Here is a 14,733-nt window from a genome sequence, read left to right on the forward strand (position 1 = left end):
AAAAGGTGGTGAATTGATGAGAGGTGAGGCGGTGAAAAATGAGAGGAAAGCTTTTTGCAAGAATTTTACAAAATTTACGTTTGCACGGTGGCAGATTGGAGACTGGTAAACTTTGTGGAGACTCGAAGGAAAAATGTCACGTGCTATATTCTTGATGTCTCCGACTTGGTGTGTTGGTGAGGCATAAACAAAACAGCCGCTATGGCATCTCCGTCGTGAGTGCGTAGGTGAGTCTTTGATGGATGTCATTTTACTTCAGCTTTTTTCCATCCTCGCTCTCAGTCTGTAGTTTTTATTCTGCCTGTGTCGACAGCATCCAGAGACATGTAATAAATCGTCCGTGTTGACGGCAGGTCGTATGGACTGAGAAGCTAATCCAATTCTGCGGCGTGAGGGGAGGGAGGGGTAGGGGAGGGGCACGTCACCCTAGGGGCAAAAGGTCCAGAAGCAGTCGATAAACCCGGAGCGTGGAACTGGCAGGTTTTCTCTAGATCAGAAGAATAACAGATGTCTTGACCGGGAGCCACAGAACATGAATTCAGGAGGAAGTCGAAGTCTGAAGCTATATCACATTCCAACTGGGCATTTTGTCAGCGAGTCGTGAAGTTAAGACAAAGACAAAGTGGAAACTGCTCATGGCAAAACTCAAAAGGGAAGGTGTTGCTAAAAAAGTGGAACAGTAATTCCTAACTATTGGGAAGGCGCAAACCAAGCAAGGCTGTGATATTTTTAATTCATTTCTGTCATGATGGACAGGTAAAACGTTTTCTAGTTTTTTCCATTTCTATCTGTGTTAATTGTTGATTTTATTTTTATTTTATTTGTCATGTCTTGCTCATCAAAATATTTTAAGATACAGTCCTGTCGTATTTATGAGTGAAATCCAAAGACATCCTCCACACATGTTCAGAATGTCTGCCTGCTCTCAAATCCACCAAAATTGCATTATATCGCCTGCGCCACAACTTAGACCGGCTTTTAGCTAGTCTAAATTATACTTTTTGTTATGAAAAAAAAAAAACATTTAACTGCCTGAATGCCCAGCGAAGTGCAAAACAATCTGCCAAATTGCCAAACACAGTAAACCAGACATGCCCCAGCATAAAAAAAACTAACATGCACCAGCGCACTTTTAAAAAGCAGCTTCTCACTTCCGCCGTTATCTATTCCGCTATTGGACGGGTGCCACTGCTGAAAGAAAATCAATGCAAATAAATGCGTATCGACGACCTTCTTTCTCCCTATATCTTCATAATGCCGTGGAAAAAAGGCACTCATTAATACAGGAGACAACTAACAGAATGGAGGGATGAGTCATTTTGATATGTAATGACATCTCATGTATTTCTTGGTGGAGGTTGAGAAGCATCGAGTGACAGGTTGAAGGAGAGTGAGATGGATGGATGGCATGGATAAAATTGCATATTAGAATTGGAAATAGCCCAGTTAGCAAAACCCAGATGTGTGCGTCTTTTACCTCTTTCCAGAACTTTCCGGTTATTTTATCTTACTCGTTAAATCATCTTTGAGTAGCATATGTGTGTGTGTGTTTCAGTAAAGCCCATCGCCGTCTGCCACTTTGATGTGCCGCTAAATCAATTTGCATCTCATCACGAGCCAAAGAGAAACATACGTCTAGAGGAGCATGTCACCAGCAGGTGAAGTTGGACTGGCTTCAATTTGATATGAATATTGAATTTATAAATAAGATTTGTTTTCTTCAGATATGGATTCAGAAACAAATCTAAGGGTTCTTTAAAAGAGGGCATAAAGTGCATCAAGGTGGCTGAGAAGTCAGACGTGGCGGTGACAACACACCCCGCGGGAGGAATTGGAATGTGAAGATGAATGATGAGTTGGGGAAAAAATAAAAAATCAAACGAAGAAAGCGCCAAGAAAAGAAATGCCCAAGGGGATAAAGCGGAGAGGGGGGGATAAAAAGTATCATCGAGACAGCAGCACTAGCTTTCTTGTTTTTTGTGCTTCTTAAATATTCCACTTGAGTGGAGTACACGCATACAATAATTGGAATTAATTTTATTTTTCGGCTTGACTAGATTGCTACGTTAGCTTAGCTTGGGTTTCATGTTGGTTTCCCAACACTCTTCCTTCCTTCTGGCTTTTTTATTTTTTTAATTTATTTCTGCACTGCAACCCCAAACATGCGCGCTTTCTCCGAGACACACACTGGGAAACCCCCGGGGTGTATCGATTCTCCGGCACTCTCATTTGGGAGAAACGCAATTTATGGGAGCTGCCAGAGCCCAGGTTTATTTACTTATTTGCCCAGTGACTGCTGTGGGGCCTGTGTGAGCCAGCCACATCCAAGTGGGACCATTATTTAAGGGTGTGAGAGCACACATGACCTTCATTCAGAGGGTAAATTGATACTCACCAGAGGGGCTTCAAATGATTGTGTTTGTTTGTCTTTGTGTCTGGGTTGTCTCAAAGAAGCTGTCAGCGAGAGACCGCACGGGGATTGATTTGTGTTTTACCCCCCGCTGCAAAGTCGATGGTCTTTAAATCGAACCCTGACATCATTTCAGCTCTTAAGTGACAATGGATAATTTAGTGAGCCGTCTTCTCATTTTGAAGGAGGACCTATGACAAACTCACCCTGAGTGGCAGGGTACCATCTGGTTTCTTTTACAAAAATAAAATATTACAATTGAGAACGTCAAGAGAACCCCGCAGTGCACAAACAAGTGTGTTACTTGTTGTCTTACACATGTGTGATAAAAGAGTCCTGAAGCAGACGTTGCCGAGTGTCAAGAGACCCCCCCCCTCCCCCCCTCCCCCTTCCAGCTAGCTTCCTCCCGACGCTGCCAGCCCCGAAGGAGAGAAGGAAGACAGAGGCCAGACAACATCAGGCTGAACTTTGATCATCTCTCAGTAATTGACAGCGCTCCAATGCTTCAAGTGTGTGACACACACACACACAGTCACACAGGGCCAGATTGACTCAAGAGTGCGCAATTTGATTTGCTCACACAAACACGTGTTGAAGATGCCAAAAATTTCATGATCTGGAACAAACATACATCCAAATTGATTACGACGGCTGTTTTCGTGTCTAAAACCGTCTGACAAAAGGGCCGGTGCAAACCAGGATGTGAAAGGAAGGCAGCATAGCAAGAAGAAAATGAAAGCAAGCTGGTCTTTGTTTGATTCATCCCCTTCCAATTCCATCACTTCAAAATTCATTTTGGGCATGCAGAGCTCTCCTAAATAGTCCATGGTGAAAACGATCAGAGGTGCCCAAAGCAAAACCTTCTTTTAAATATAACTCTCCACTTTAACGCAATTTAACATTTGTGTTTGTTAAGAGCGCATCGTCATGCAATTTAGTGCCCGCTATTGGGCATCGTAATAAATCAGCCCTAGATTGTTCCGTTATTTATTTAAGATGTGCCATTTTTTATTCATGCGGCCATCAGCAAAACAAGTCCTTGTGGCTGTCCTTGTCAAAAAGTGTGGCGCGAGAGGTCTATTTTTTTGTCCAATACGAATTTTTAAAAAAGGTCAACAAATGGAGAAAAAAAAAATCTATTGCAGGCATGGATGGGATCGTGGATGATTGAGGGAAGGAAGGAAGGTAGGAAGGAAGGAAAGACGACAAGTGCTTTTGGTAACGACCAATGCTAGGGAGCTAAACTTTCCACTCTGCGCTGGTTTAATAGACTGTACATGTGTTAAGCATTACGCGTGTAAGCGTCCTATCCTCTCCGCACCGTGACACTTAACCCGGTGGTAGACACTATCATTAATCATGCCCAGTCTTTTCGGATGAGTCACTCGGCTATATGTTAATTGGTTCAAAACAGCGAGTCATTAGCATTGATGAGACGACCGCAAGATATGACAGGTTAATAGCAGCGCTCACCCACAAGAGGAGCAAGCGAATGGATTACGTGCGACTGATGGTAAATAAGCGACAAAAAAAAAAATTCCTTTAAATTTTCGATGCAGGGTGAAATACCGGCAATCCAGCCCGTCTCCCTCTGCCGTAAAGCGTGGCTAATTTGCTTCCAATTAACCGGCTAAATCACTTTATTACTCCATACTCGAGGCTGGAGTGCCTTAATGTGGCTTTCCATGATGGTAGACGGCGGTGGAAATGAATAAGCACCCACGCGGCAGGCTGTAATTTTCCCCCGGTCAAGCTCCGGGCTTGCAGGTACTTATCGCTTTCATCACGTTAACTCTAAAGTGAGTAGCGCTCAGCTCAGTCCTCGGGCTTTGCGGCATCTATTTTAGGTTTTTCATTTGGTTAATTCCAAAGCGTTTAGCGCGAGAAATAATCTCCCCTAAATATCCGGGGAATTCGCAAGCCTTCGGGGTAATTGTCTAAAATGTCTGGAAAGGATTTTTCCCCACGTTTACACATGTTGCTGTTCTGCAGGAAGGGGGGGGGGGGGGGGGAGTTAGAAAGAGATCAATCCTTTAGGGGTGTCCAAAATAGGGAGCGCAACCAAATTGGGGACGGGCAGTCAATCAGTTACCCTCTAAGCAAAACATGTAGATAGATATGAAAATTCACTTGCGTAAATTCTTTATCCTCCGCGAAGAGCCACTAATAATCATGTGAACCTGAGCCAACCAACCTCTTTGTTACATACAGCATCTAAAATTAAAGCAATTTAATTTGGATTCCAAAACGTAATCAGCTTTTCCTTGATAGTGATTTCTATTCAAGTTAGTTTTAAGTAAGACTTCACATTTCACATCAAAAAGTGATTGCATCTACCCCAATGAAGATAAAAGCAGCGAGGACAAATGATGAGGAAAAGGTTCATTTTAACGTTAGAGGAATTGCTTCGCCGTCGCACGAAGCACGAATGAGTTTTGTCTAATGGGCTAATACATCTCAAACTAATGGACCTTTAAAGGGCTGAGCGAGGCGGTATACGTGCAACCCACCCCCTTCTTTTCTGCGATCCAGACAGCTAGAGTGACCTTCTGAAAGGTGCCAAAAAAAGCAAACAACTCATTTATCCAGCCATCGACACAAAGAGAAGACGAAGGTAGGGGGGCGAGGTGAGTTGGCGGGAGGCTTCCGACATCACAATGCAAGCTTCGCGCTTTGACGTGGTTGCATGGGCGGCGCACGTGGGTTGGCCGTTTTAAACACTGGGCACAGGTATGAATCCATTCTGGTTGGGAGGGGGGGGGGCAGAAAGCATGGAAATCACAATGGCACAGCAAGCAGGAGTTCTCAAACAGGTCGAATTTGTCAACATGCCAGTCTCAAAAAATTGAATAAGAAATTCTTTTAGTGTCTGGGGTCCACGTGGGGTTTTTCTTAATTGGCATTAAAATAAGGGGAATTGGAAATACACTTCCTGGACCCAGTTTGAGAACCCTAGCGCTACCAAGTGCAATCAGAGGAGAATGAGTGGCCAGTTAAGGATTTTTTTTTTGCAGTGGACTGATTTAAAAAAAAAAAAAAAAGGACTGCGGTGAGGTGGGCTACGTCTGAAACAATGAATAAGCATAAAAAGCACAATCAAGCAGAGTGATTGCAAAAATGTCCTCATAAAAAGTGCAGCATGTTCTCAGTAGGGACCTTGATTGGCTGCTTCTCTGACATCTGGGGGGGGTGACGAAGGATGCATTCAACTGAAACGAGTTGTGAGCCACCCAGCTTTTGATTGAGGTCAACAATCATCACTTTGCGCATCAAGAAAAATAAATTTGGAGATACACAATAGTGGTAAGAAATTTGCTCTTGATATCTCTGAGCAGGAGCGAAAAAAAAGGATGGGCCCTAAGATTGACCCTTGAGGAACACCTCGGGAAAGGATTTGATAGATTGGTTATCTCACGCTTTTTCGGGAAAAATAAATTTTTTAAGGGCAGTCCCTTGGCCTATAACCTGGGTACAAGGAAGTTGAGTCTCAATGATCCACTGAGAGGCTCATGAAGCCACACGAAATCCACTTTCAGCTGCACTACTGCTGCCTCAGCACTATAAGTGCGTGTAAAGCTTTAAATCTATAGCTTCTAAAACAATGGAGTAGAAGGTAGGTGTTTAGGAGATCCCCCCTCCCATCCCCCCTCTAATAAACCACCAAGGAGCTTTTAAAAACCAGAGTGAAGTGCAGTACAGCATGGAGCATCACTTTCTCAACTTCCACTGGGAGCACTTGAAGCATACACGGCTCGACTGCTAACATACCTGCCGAGACCTTCCAGCGGGGTATCGTAAATTACTGTACAACTCCCAACCGCTGGACAGCGGCGGTGGTCGTTACGTTTTCAGCCATTTGTTTTGCGCTGCAGTAGCCGAAAGCAAGAAAAGGTAAAATTTGTTGCATTCCCTGAATTTGAATGTATTATCTTGATTTATTTAGTTTTAACAATAACTAGCTCCGCCACGCTACCCATTGACATGAGCCGGGGAGAAACAAGGAGCTGCTCATCTTTTCGACGTCTCGCTCTAATTCCCGCCGCTCTGTCAAAACGATGAAGGTCACGCTAAGATGGGGCCCAATTAAGACGGGGTCTCAAATGTTCTGCCTGCAGCCTTGTCTTTCCCCCTTGTTGTGTTTGTGGGGCATGAATGATTGCTTTTGCTCGCTTTGTACTCGACAGTATCAAGGAAGCGAGCACGAGGGGGCGGGGCCATAGACAACCCGGTCCTACGATGACAGCGGAGTCCATCACTGAACCGCAGACCTCATTTCATTGAGCTGATGGGACATTATTGTAGGCGCCGCATATGGAGAGTGACGCACACATCGGGGGTACGCTCTCGCTGGCTCGGATCAATCCATCAGACTCAGGAATCCCAGGGGGACGCACACTAACAAATACATTTCATTACTATTGTAACGTTCATCCTTCTCTTCTCAGAGGATAAAGAATATATTCCGGTGCATATTGTTGTTGATGCTTGAAGAATTATAACACTGCCACAAAAATGCTAATCATTAGCCTGTGATGGGTGTTTGCCCATTATCTACTAGCATTAAGCTAACGGGTACAACCAAATTAATTTTTGCTTGCAAGTCAAAGCAAAAAAAAAAAATGATTTGGCCCGTTTTCTCCAGTAAACACACCAAAGTTGCAACAGCTTTGTGCGCCAAATAGCACTAAATAGGCCCAAGAGCTCTGTGAGTGCTCCAGAAACCCCTAATTGAGAGTTATTATCGGGATGTTAATTACAGCTGGTTCAAATCTATAAGGAGGTACCCAAAAAAAAAAACACCCAGTAGGGAAATAAGCAGATGTTTTCGACAAATACCATTTTGCATTTCTCAGAATTTCCCTTGACTTGACTGTGACAGTTAATTATAAAAGTGCTAAACTGTCCCTGCAGTTCGTTTTGAAATCGCTGGAGGAGAACAGGATCATGTTCACCAAAAGAACGCTCATTGTTCATGTTTCCTTTTCGAGTATCATGGAGCAGAACAGGTGACCTTCATGTTCAGGAGAACCACCGGCGGTGGGCGTGGTTCCTCATTTGGAAAGCAAGCGGGTCTTTCCTGGCATTGACAAAAAAAAAACTCTTAAAAGCTATTTGAATGGAAATAGCTCTCTTTAAATGCAATTTCCTTGTAGATGCGGCGAAAGCCAAAAGAGACTCCGCTGGAATAACTAAAAAAAAAAAGTTTGAAGACTTCAGACTAGGCCACAACTTGTCAGGGCTCAGTTGGCAGGACATTTGATTGGCCAGCAAGGGTTTCCAAATCTCCATCTTGAGATGTGTTTGGCATATTGGATGAAGGCCTGAGGCAAGGCGCAATCAAATTTGCTATTAAAAAACGTATTACACTGCTGTTAATCGTAAAAGAGGTTTGGAAGATGGATGAGTAAACACTGGCCTCAAAATATCGGGTGTGATGCCAATTCCTTTTGTTTTATCATTTTAATTTTGCTGCATTTCCTCGAATCTCAGTGGGGCAATGTTGTCGTTGGAATTCAAAAAGCAAAGCCAGGGTTATGTCCGTAAAAGAGTAGCGGAGGCTGGCTTAAAGTTTCTGCCGTGAGCGACGGGACATCGAGATTGATGGGCTAGCTAAAGACGTCGTCCGCGACGTATTGAATGTGCCTGATTTAATGACTCAGCAATTTGCTTCTGACTTTGATGGACATGTTAATTGACTTAATGGGAAAGTTCCTTCGACTGGCTCTCTGTGCCAGTGAAGGAGATACAAAGACAAAGATTTTTTTTTATTTAATCTGTGATTTATTCCGGGTGCATTTAAGGTCGATGTGTGCGGTGACGGCTAATGAAAATCATTTCTCGAAATGTATTTTAACCTCTGATCCGAATCATGGAAACACAAATACTTTCATTAGTCAGAAAGTCAAGTAAAGCCGGAATCAATTATTTCACTCTGGTCTCTTACAAGAATGCAAACAAGCAGATAAAGCAGCGCAAATAAATACCAAGTCAAAACTGGTGTTTGTTGATAACTAATAATTTTTCACTTTAAAAACACAACTGTGACAATAAAAGATACATGGCAACAAATATTGAGCATCTATGACGACGCTAAATGCTAACATGCTAAACCTGTTCCCATAAAGCTTTTCCACGTTACACAAAAGCAAAAGTCTTAGAAGTCATGATGCAATTAAAAAAACAAAATCATCTTCATGTTTGACCAGGTCCTTTTGTAATGAAGCATCACGGCAATCCATTATTCAAACTAAGTCAAACTTAATTTATTCATTTTCACTCATTTTTATCTAGTTTTGATCTTGAGGTGACGTAAGCCAGCTCTGCTCCCACACAGTGAGGAGGAGGCGATGAAACGTCTCAGACAGTTCAAGCGAACATTAAATCGCTCTGTTCATCATTAACAGATGAACAAATCTGCACTATTCAAGACATAATCAATATTTTTTTGCCACCAATTAAGCGACTATCGACTCCAAACAACACTAACAATAACCCCAACTCTTTTCATTGTTCTTAACCCGCCCTCTCATTTCTTTCCTGAATCGAACGGACGATATCCGATGTGTGGATTCTTTTGTGTCTCTACAAATTGAATACCGTATTTTCCGGACTATAAGTCGCTCCGGAGTATAAGTCGCACCAGCCATAAAATGCCCCAAAAAGTGAAAAAAAACATATATAAGTCGCTCCGGAGTATAAGTCGCATTTTGGGGACAATTTATTCGACAAAATCCCACACCAAAAACAGTCATGAACGAGCAACAACAGACTAAACGATAGCAACAACAGGCTAAACGATAGGTATGCTAACGTGACAAACACAAACAAAGAGCTGAGAACGGGCCTGACGTAACATATAGAGTGATTAAGGACACCTATTACATGAATAACATGTTTATAAAACCATCAGTGTCACTCCAATTCATTAAATAGCAACAACAGGCTAAACGATAGGTATGCTAACGTGACAAACTCAAAGAGCTGAGAACGGGCCTGACATAACATATAGAGTGATTAAGGACAACTATTACATGAATAACATGTTTATAAAACCATCGGTGTCACTCCAATTCATTAAATAGCAACAACAGGCTAAACGATAGGTATGCTAACGTGACAAACACAAACAAAGAGCTGAGAACGGGCCTGACGTAACATATAGAGTGATTAAGGACAACTATTACATGAATAACATGTTTATAAAACCATCGGTGTCACTCCAATTCATTAAATCCATCGATCGTTCTTTGTCAACAATGGGTGCGCACGGCTGAGGGCGCTTGCGCTTCAAAATATTCCACAGGCTCATATAACGATAGATAAACTATATTTTAAATAACTATAATACAAGCCAATAATATTATCAAACCATCCGTGCACTTTAATTCCATTAAATCCATCGATCAAATTCCTCGTCCTTTGTCAACATCGCCGCGCGTGCGCCCTGACGTCAGCCTCGTCTTTATTCCACAGATCTACTATATAACTATATTGTAGCGTTAACAAAGTACAAGGATAGACGTAGGTTTGGTAAACGGCTCTTTATTAAACAAAACAAACTTCCAAGCGTGTGGCGGCGTGGACTTCCAGACAGACCGGGCGTGCGTAATAGCCATGTCCGAGCCCCGCGCACCGTTCGCGGACAGCCACTCGGCCGAGCGTCGGCCCCCGACTCAGTAGAGACCGGGCGTGCGTAAAAGCCATAATAGTTTTTCAAACCTTCTATGTCACTCCAAATCCTTAATTCCTTCAAACTCTTTGTCCTCCGTGTCACTTAGAAATGATCACCGCTAATGATGGTAGTCCTTGTGTGGGCACGTTTGTATGTAAACAACCGGCGCGCCGCGCTACTGACGTCACTTGAAATAGTAATCCATTGGTACATCACGGTTCTCCAAACTTTCTTTCTGCTGCTCGATTACTGTTTTCAGCTGCATATTTTACAACTTGAAGTTTGTAACCTGCAAAATATGAGTTTCTTTTTGGTGCCATTTTTCTTAAGCCCACCCAGTTGATGAGTCACGGCCAACGGTAAAATTTAGAGCGCCCTCATCCAGTTTCGTCTGAAAATATAATTTTTTTTGGTTGTTTTATCAAAGTCAAAGTCTGCTTTATCGTCGATATATTTTTTTATATACTAAGACACACAAAGAGATTGAAATTACATTTCCACTATCCCTCGGTGAGATAGTACACATATGCATACAAGCAACACAAAAAAAACCAAGAAGGCACTAACAATGAATAAATAAGAGTATTGAATAAATGATAAATAAACAAATAATAAAAAATAATAATAATAAATATAAGAGGAGCAAAAATGGAGCAAGTGTACATACAGCAGACAGTGGACTTGGATATGGTGCTTTAAAGTGTTAATTGCTTTATTTGATGTTTTCTCTATTTTTTATGTTTTGAATATGTTCAAGATAAAGAAATAAAAGCATGTGAAGTGATCAACTATACTAAAAATAACATGGGAAGTGGTCAACTATACTTGTAAGTGATGTCTTAATGATCAAGTAAAAATTTGTGAAAAAAAACCATATATAAGTCGCTCCTGAGTATAAGTCGCCCCCCCACCCAAACTATGAAAAAAACCGCGACTTATAGTCCGGAAATTACGGTAGTTGCTCACACATGCGCACGACAACAAAAGCTCGTCCTCTTGGGGGTTCGTGGCGTAAGAGTGGGGAAGCGCTGGCCATCTGTATGCATCTTAACAATCTCAGCACTCAAATCTGCATCTCACTTTGTTTCACCATTATGAAAACAAATATATTCATTATAGTTCTTTGCAGGTTTTAAACTCACTAAAGTATGTTTACTGCAGTGATGTAATTATTCCTTATTGTATTGCTTTTCTTAAGCTTGGTCTTTTTAAAAAAATACACCCAAAGGGACACTTTGTTTTTAAGAAGATTACCTCACAGGGGAGGCGAAAAAAAATCTCTCATTATGAACGTAAAATAAAATAAACAGCATCTCCTGCGGGGGTTACTTAAAGCAAACCCAGAGAGGAGCACCCGACAAAGGAGAAAAAAAAAAAACCCAAGGGGAATATAAAGTATAGCCACCAAGCCGCCATCCATTGTTAGCGCCCTCCAATTTTGACTTTGATTAATTCAGCGCACATAACAGTTACCAGATGTCATTATTTATTTAGAGTATTTAATAGGCAAAATGCTTCCTGTGAATAATATATTTGGGGTGGCAGTGGGGGGGTCTCTCTTGATGAATATTCACAAGCTGCGAAGGAGGTAAGAGGGGGAGGATGATATTTGGCCCAGCTGCACCACTCGTTCGCTACGGTGGCGACGGCGGGATCAATATGGCTCGAGCCATGTGTGTGTGCGTGCGCCATTAGACGAGCCAAAGCTGCTCCGAGCCAGTTAGGCTCGTCTCCCTCTGCTGGGAAAAGGGGGCTGTTCGCTGAGCTGTCAATCACTGGGATAGCCGGTGTTGTTTTTATTAAGCCCATAAGATAAGGTGCATATTTGTATGGATTTTCTTCGCAGCCACTCATCAGTAATTCATCAGAGATAAAAATCTTAGGGATGGATTTCGTTTGGGATTTATATATTTTGTCTTGTTTGTATGGTAACGCACTCATTTTTCATCTTCGATTTTCATCGCGGACGTGATTTTAGCTGAAAAGCAATTGAGAAAGTTTCGATGATAGTTTCACCAGAAAGTGACAGCGCCGCCTACAGGCCTGGCGTGCATATTACAGCATACGGCTTTAGTGAAGATAACTAGATTAGCGCTTTCCCTTGCAGAAAAAAAAAAAACTTCGATTTCCGTTCACGTGCTTGGCCACGACTCAAGTGTAAAATTGAATCGCTCTGTCTGTGTCCGAACTGCGCTTAGCTCAGCCGGCCAGAACGTGGCATCGTTGAAGAAAAAGGGGACATCGGCAACCTCATGAGAGGAGTAGATAACAACGCTATAAAGACTCAAGAAGAGGATGGAAAGGGAGGAAGAACAAGTCCTCTTGAGGTGTCCCCACCAGACCGAAATCAGCGATTACTCATCCGGAAAATATAAAAACGGCGGGTAGGGGGGACTCAATGGCACAAAAGAACAGATTTGGGGGAAAACAAAGACATAAAAGGACAGAGCTTGTGATCCACAGCATGAACAAAAGCCGGACAAAGGCAAAAGCCGGGACCTTCTACAATATGCATGAGGGCTGAAGAAGCGGGACGCAATGATACTGATAGGTCACTAACACACAAAGGCCCACACATGGCTGCTCAAGCAGGCACAATTCAAATGAAACCCTGATCGATGGAGCCGGGCGATTTGGAGATTCGGGCTTGGGTCATTAGTGAGGACACGGGAGGTGGACACAAGTAAACATCACAGCCCAAGAGGAAGGCAATGTTGTGTCAAATTTCACTTGACATTCTCAGTCTAATGATATCACGAAACTAGAAAGAAACTTCTGTTCAGATTTTGGCTGAAGAGCTGACGGTGAATTGCAATTTGGTAGAAGTGGGGAAAATGTAAGAAAATGTAGAAAGTGCAACTTGGGAAATGTAAAATGACTTAAGCATAGTCGTGATATCATGACAATTAGTGTGGTCAATGAGGTTTCGATTTCTAATGAGAGCTGTTCGAATGCTATCGTGCTAACAACAAGGATGCTAATGTGAGAATAAAAAGCAAGTGTCGAGAATGAACAGGATATTTTGGAGTTGGGATGTTTTGAATTGGTCAAGAAATGTGCAGGTAAATTTGTGAAAATGTGAAAAAGTATAAATGTTTGGAATGTGACTTTCAAAATGATGGCTGAATGAGCGGAACATTTTCAAGTTATTGTTTGAATAAGAAGAAATGGAAGCAGGAGTTAAATTTGCAAAATATCTACATTCATTTTAGTGGGATTCATTTTTCAGAAAGGAAAAATTGAAAACTGAAAAAATTTAAAAAGGAATTGATTGATTAATTAATTGATGGTGGCCCAGATGTCTTAAATGTGCTGGATATGATAGTTGGACTGGTTTGGTTTTGAGAAATGTGGAAGGATTCGGCACATTTTCTTTTTAAAATCTGCATTGATTTAGGAAAATGTGTAATTCTGAAAATATATGAATTTGGGGAATGTGACTTTTCAGCATGTAATAAATGATTTGAATAACTTTGGTTAAATAATCAAAGACGTAGAAAAATATGGAATCTGCATATTGTAATGTCAAGTTTTAGAAGGACTTAAAAAAAGTGTCATAATAATATTTTTTTGGGTGCAGAACAACACAATCTTCACAATATATATAATTATGTCCAAAACATCTTTTGCAACAAAAAGTCACAATGCTTTAAAATGCTCTCAGTGTCAAACTCACCTTCCGGCAGAGGTGAGGTCCGGTCCAGAGGAATGCAGCGCGATGATGCTCACAGCCTTCCTGAAGCCTTTGGATGCGAAGCAAGTGGTAGAGAGCTGCAGGGCATCCAAAAAAAAAAAAAAAAGTCGATAAGACTGTGTGTGGAGGAAAAAAAAATAAAAACACAGCGACACTCGTTGTTGGTCTTTATCCGTAAAGAGGTGTCCGTGCGTGACTCCTGGAAGAGGAAGAGGAGAGTGAGTGGTGATGAGGAGCTCCGGAGCGGTGCTCACCTCTCCAGCAGCTGAGCGCTACTGAACAAAAGAGCGCGCTGCAGTATTCTAATGAGGGGGAGGAGATGGGGGCGGTGTAGGGGTGCTTACAAAAAAGGGGAGGGGGGAAGGAGGGGGGGGGGGGGGTGTTGTAGATTACAACTTGCTGCCTTTAAGCTTGAATCCTGAAATTCGGTCAAGTCTCATCATGTCTTGTAAGGATGAGATTTGCCTCCTGCAATCAGCTTGACATTCCGATCAAGTATGTAATCATGAAATTATTGATTGTACACAAAAAATATGTAGTTATTGTTTATCGTGACAAGAGAAAGAGTCGGAAGAGCGCTTAGGTTAAAAGATCCGGCAGAACGTGATGTCATCTAAAGCAAGGCGGCGCTTTGTAGCATCGCAAGTATAATGATCCCCCAGGAGGGCCCGGCCGCCTCCGAATGTGTGTGTGTGTGTGTGCGTGTGTGTGTGCGTGCATGCTTTTGTTCCTCTCTCTTCAAGATTTTGTTCTCATTACAATTTATCTTCAGCTAACAAAACGCGCTAACGCTCGCGTGAACATTTAACATCCAGTTAGGAACCGGAGCTGTCCGCGGTGCTGATCGAGTGATTACTTTACTTAAATACATTTAGCAGGGAGGGTGGATTATTTCGATTCATTTCATCTTGAAAGGTTAAAGCCATGAAAGTGCAAGCTTTGTTTTGAAGCTCTGCC

General features: G+C 42.2%; 1 protein-coding gene across 1 annotated transcript in view; it reads right to left on the reverse strand.

Moving 5' to 3' along the window:
* ncanb (neurocan b) overlaps window positions 1–14,733 on the reverse strand; it is a 62,384-nt gene that overhangs the window by 38,556 nt on the left and 9,095 nt on the right. The window contains exon 6 of the mRNA XM_049726817.2: window positions 13,759–13,853. The gene's annotated coding sequence lies outside the window, so the exon portion shown is untranslated. The remainder of the gene's footprint in view (window positions 1–13,758; window positions 13,854–14,733) is intronic.

Source organism: Syngnathus scovelli, chromosome 10 (assembly GCF_024217435.2).
Source record: "Syngnathus scovelli strain Florida chromosome 10, RoL_Ssco_1.2, whole genome shotgun sequence".
Taxonomy (NCBI): domain Eukaryota; kingdom Metazoa; phylum Chordata; class Actinopteri; order Syngnathiformes; family Syngnathidae; genus Syngnathus; species Syngnathus scovelli.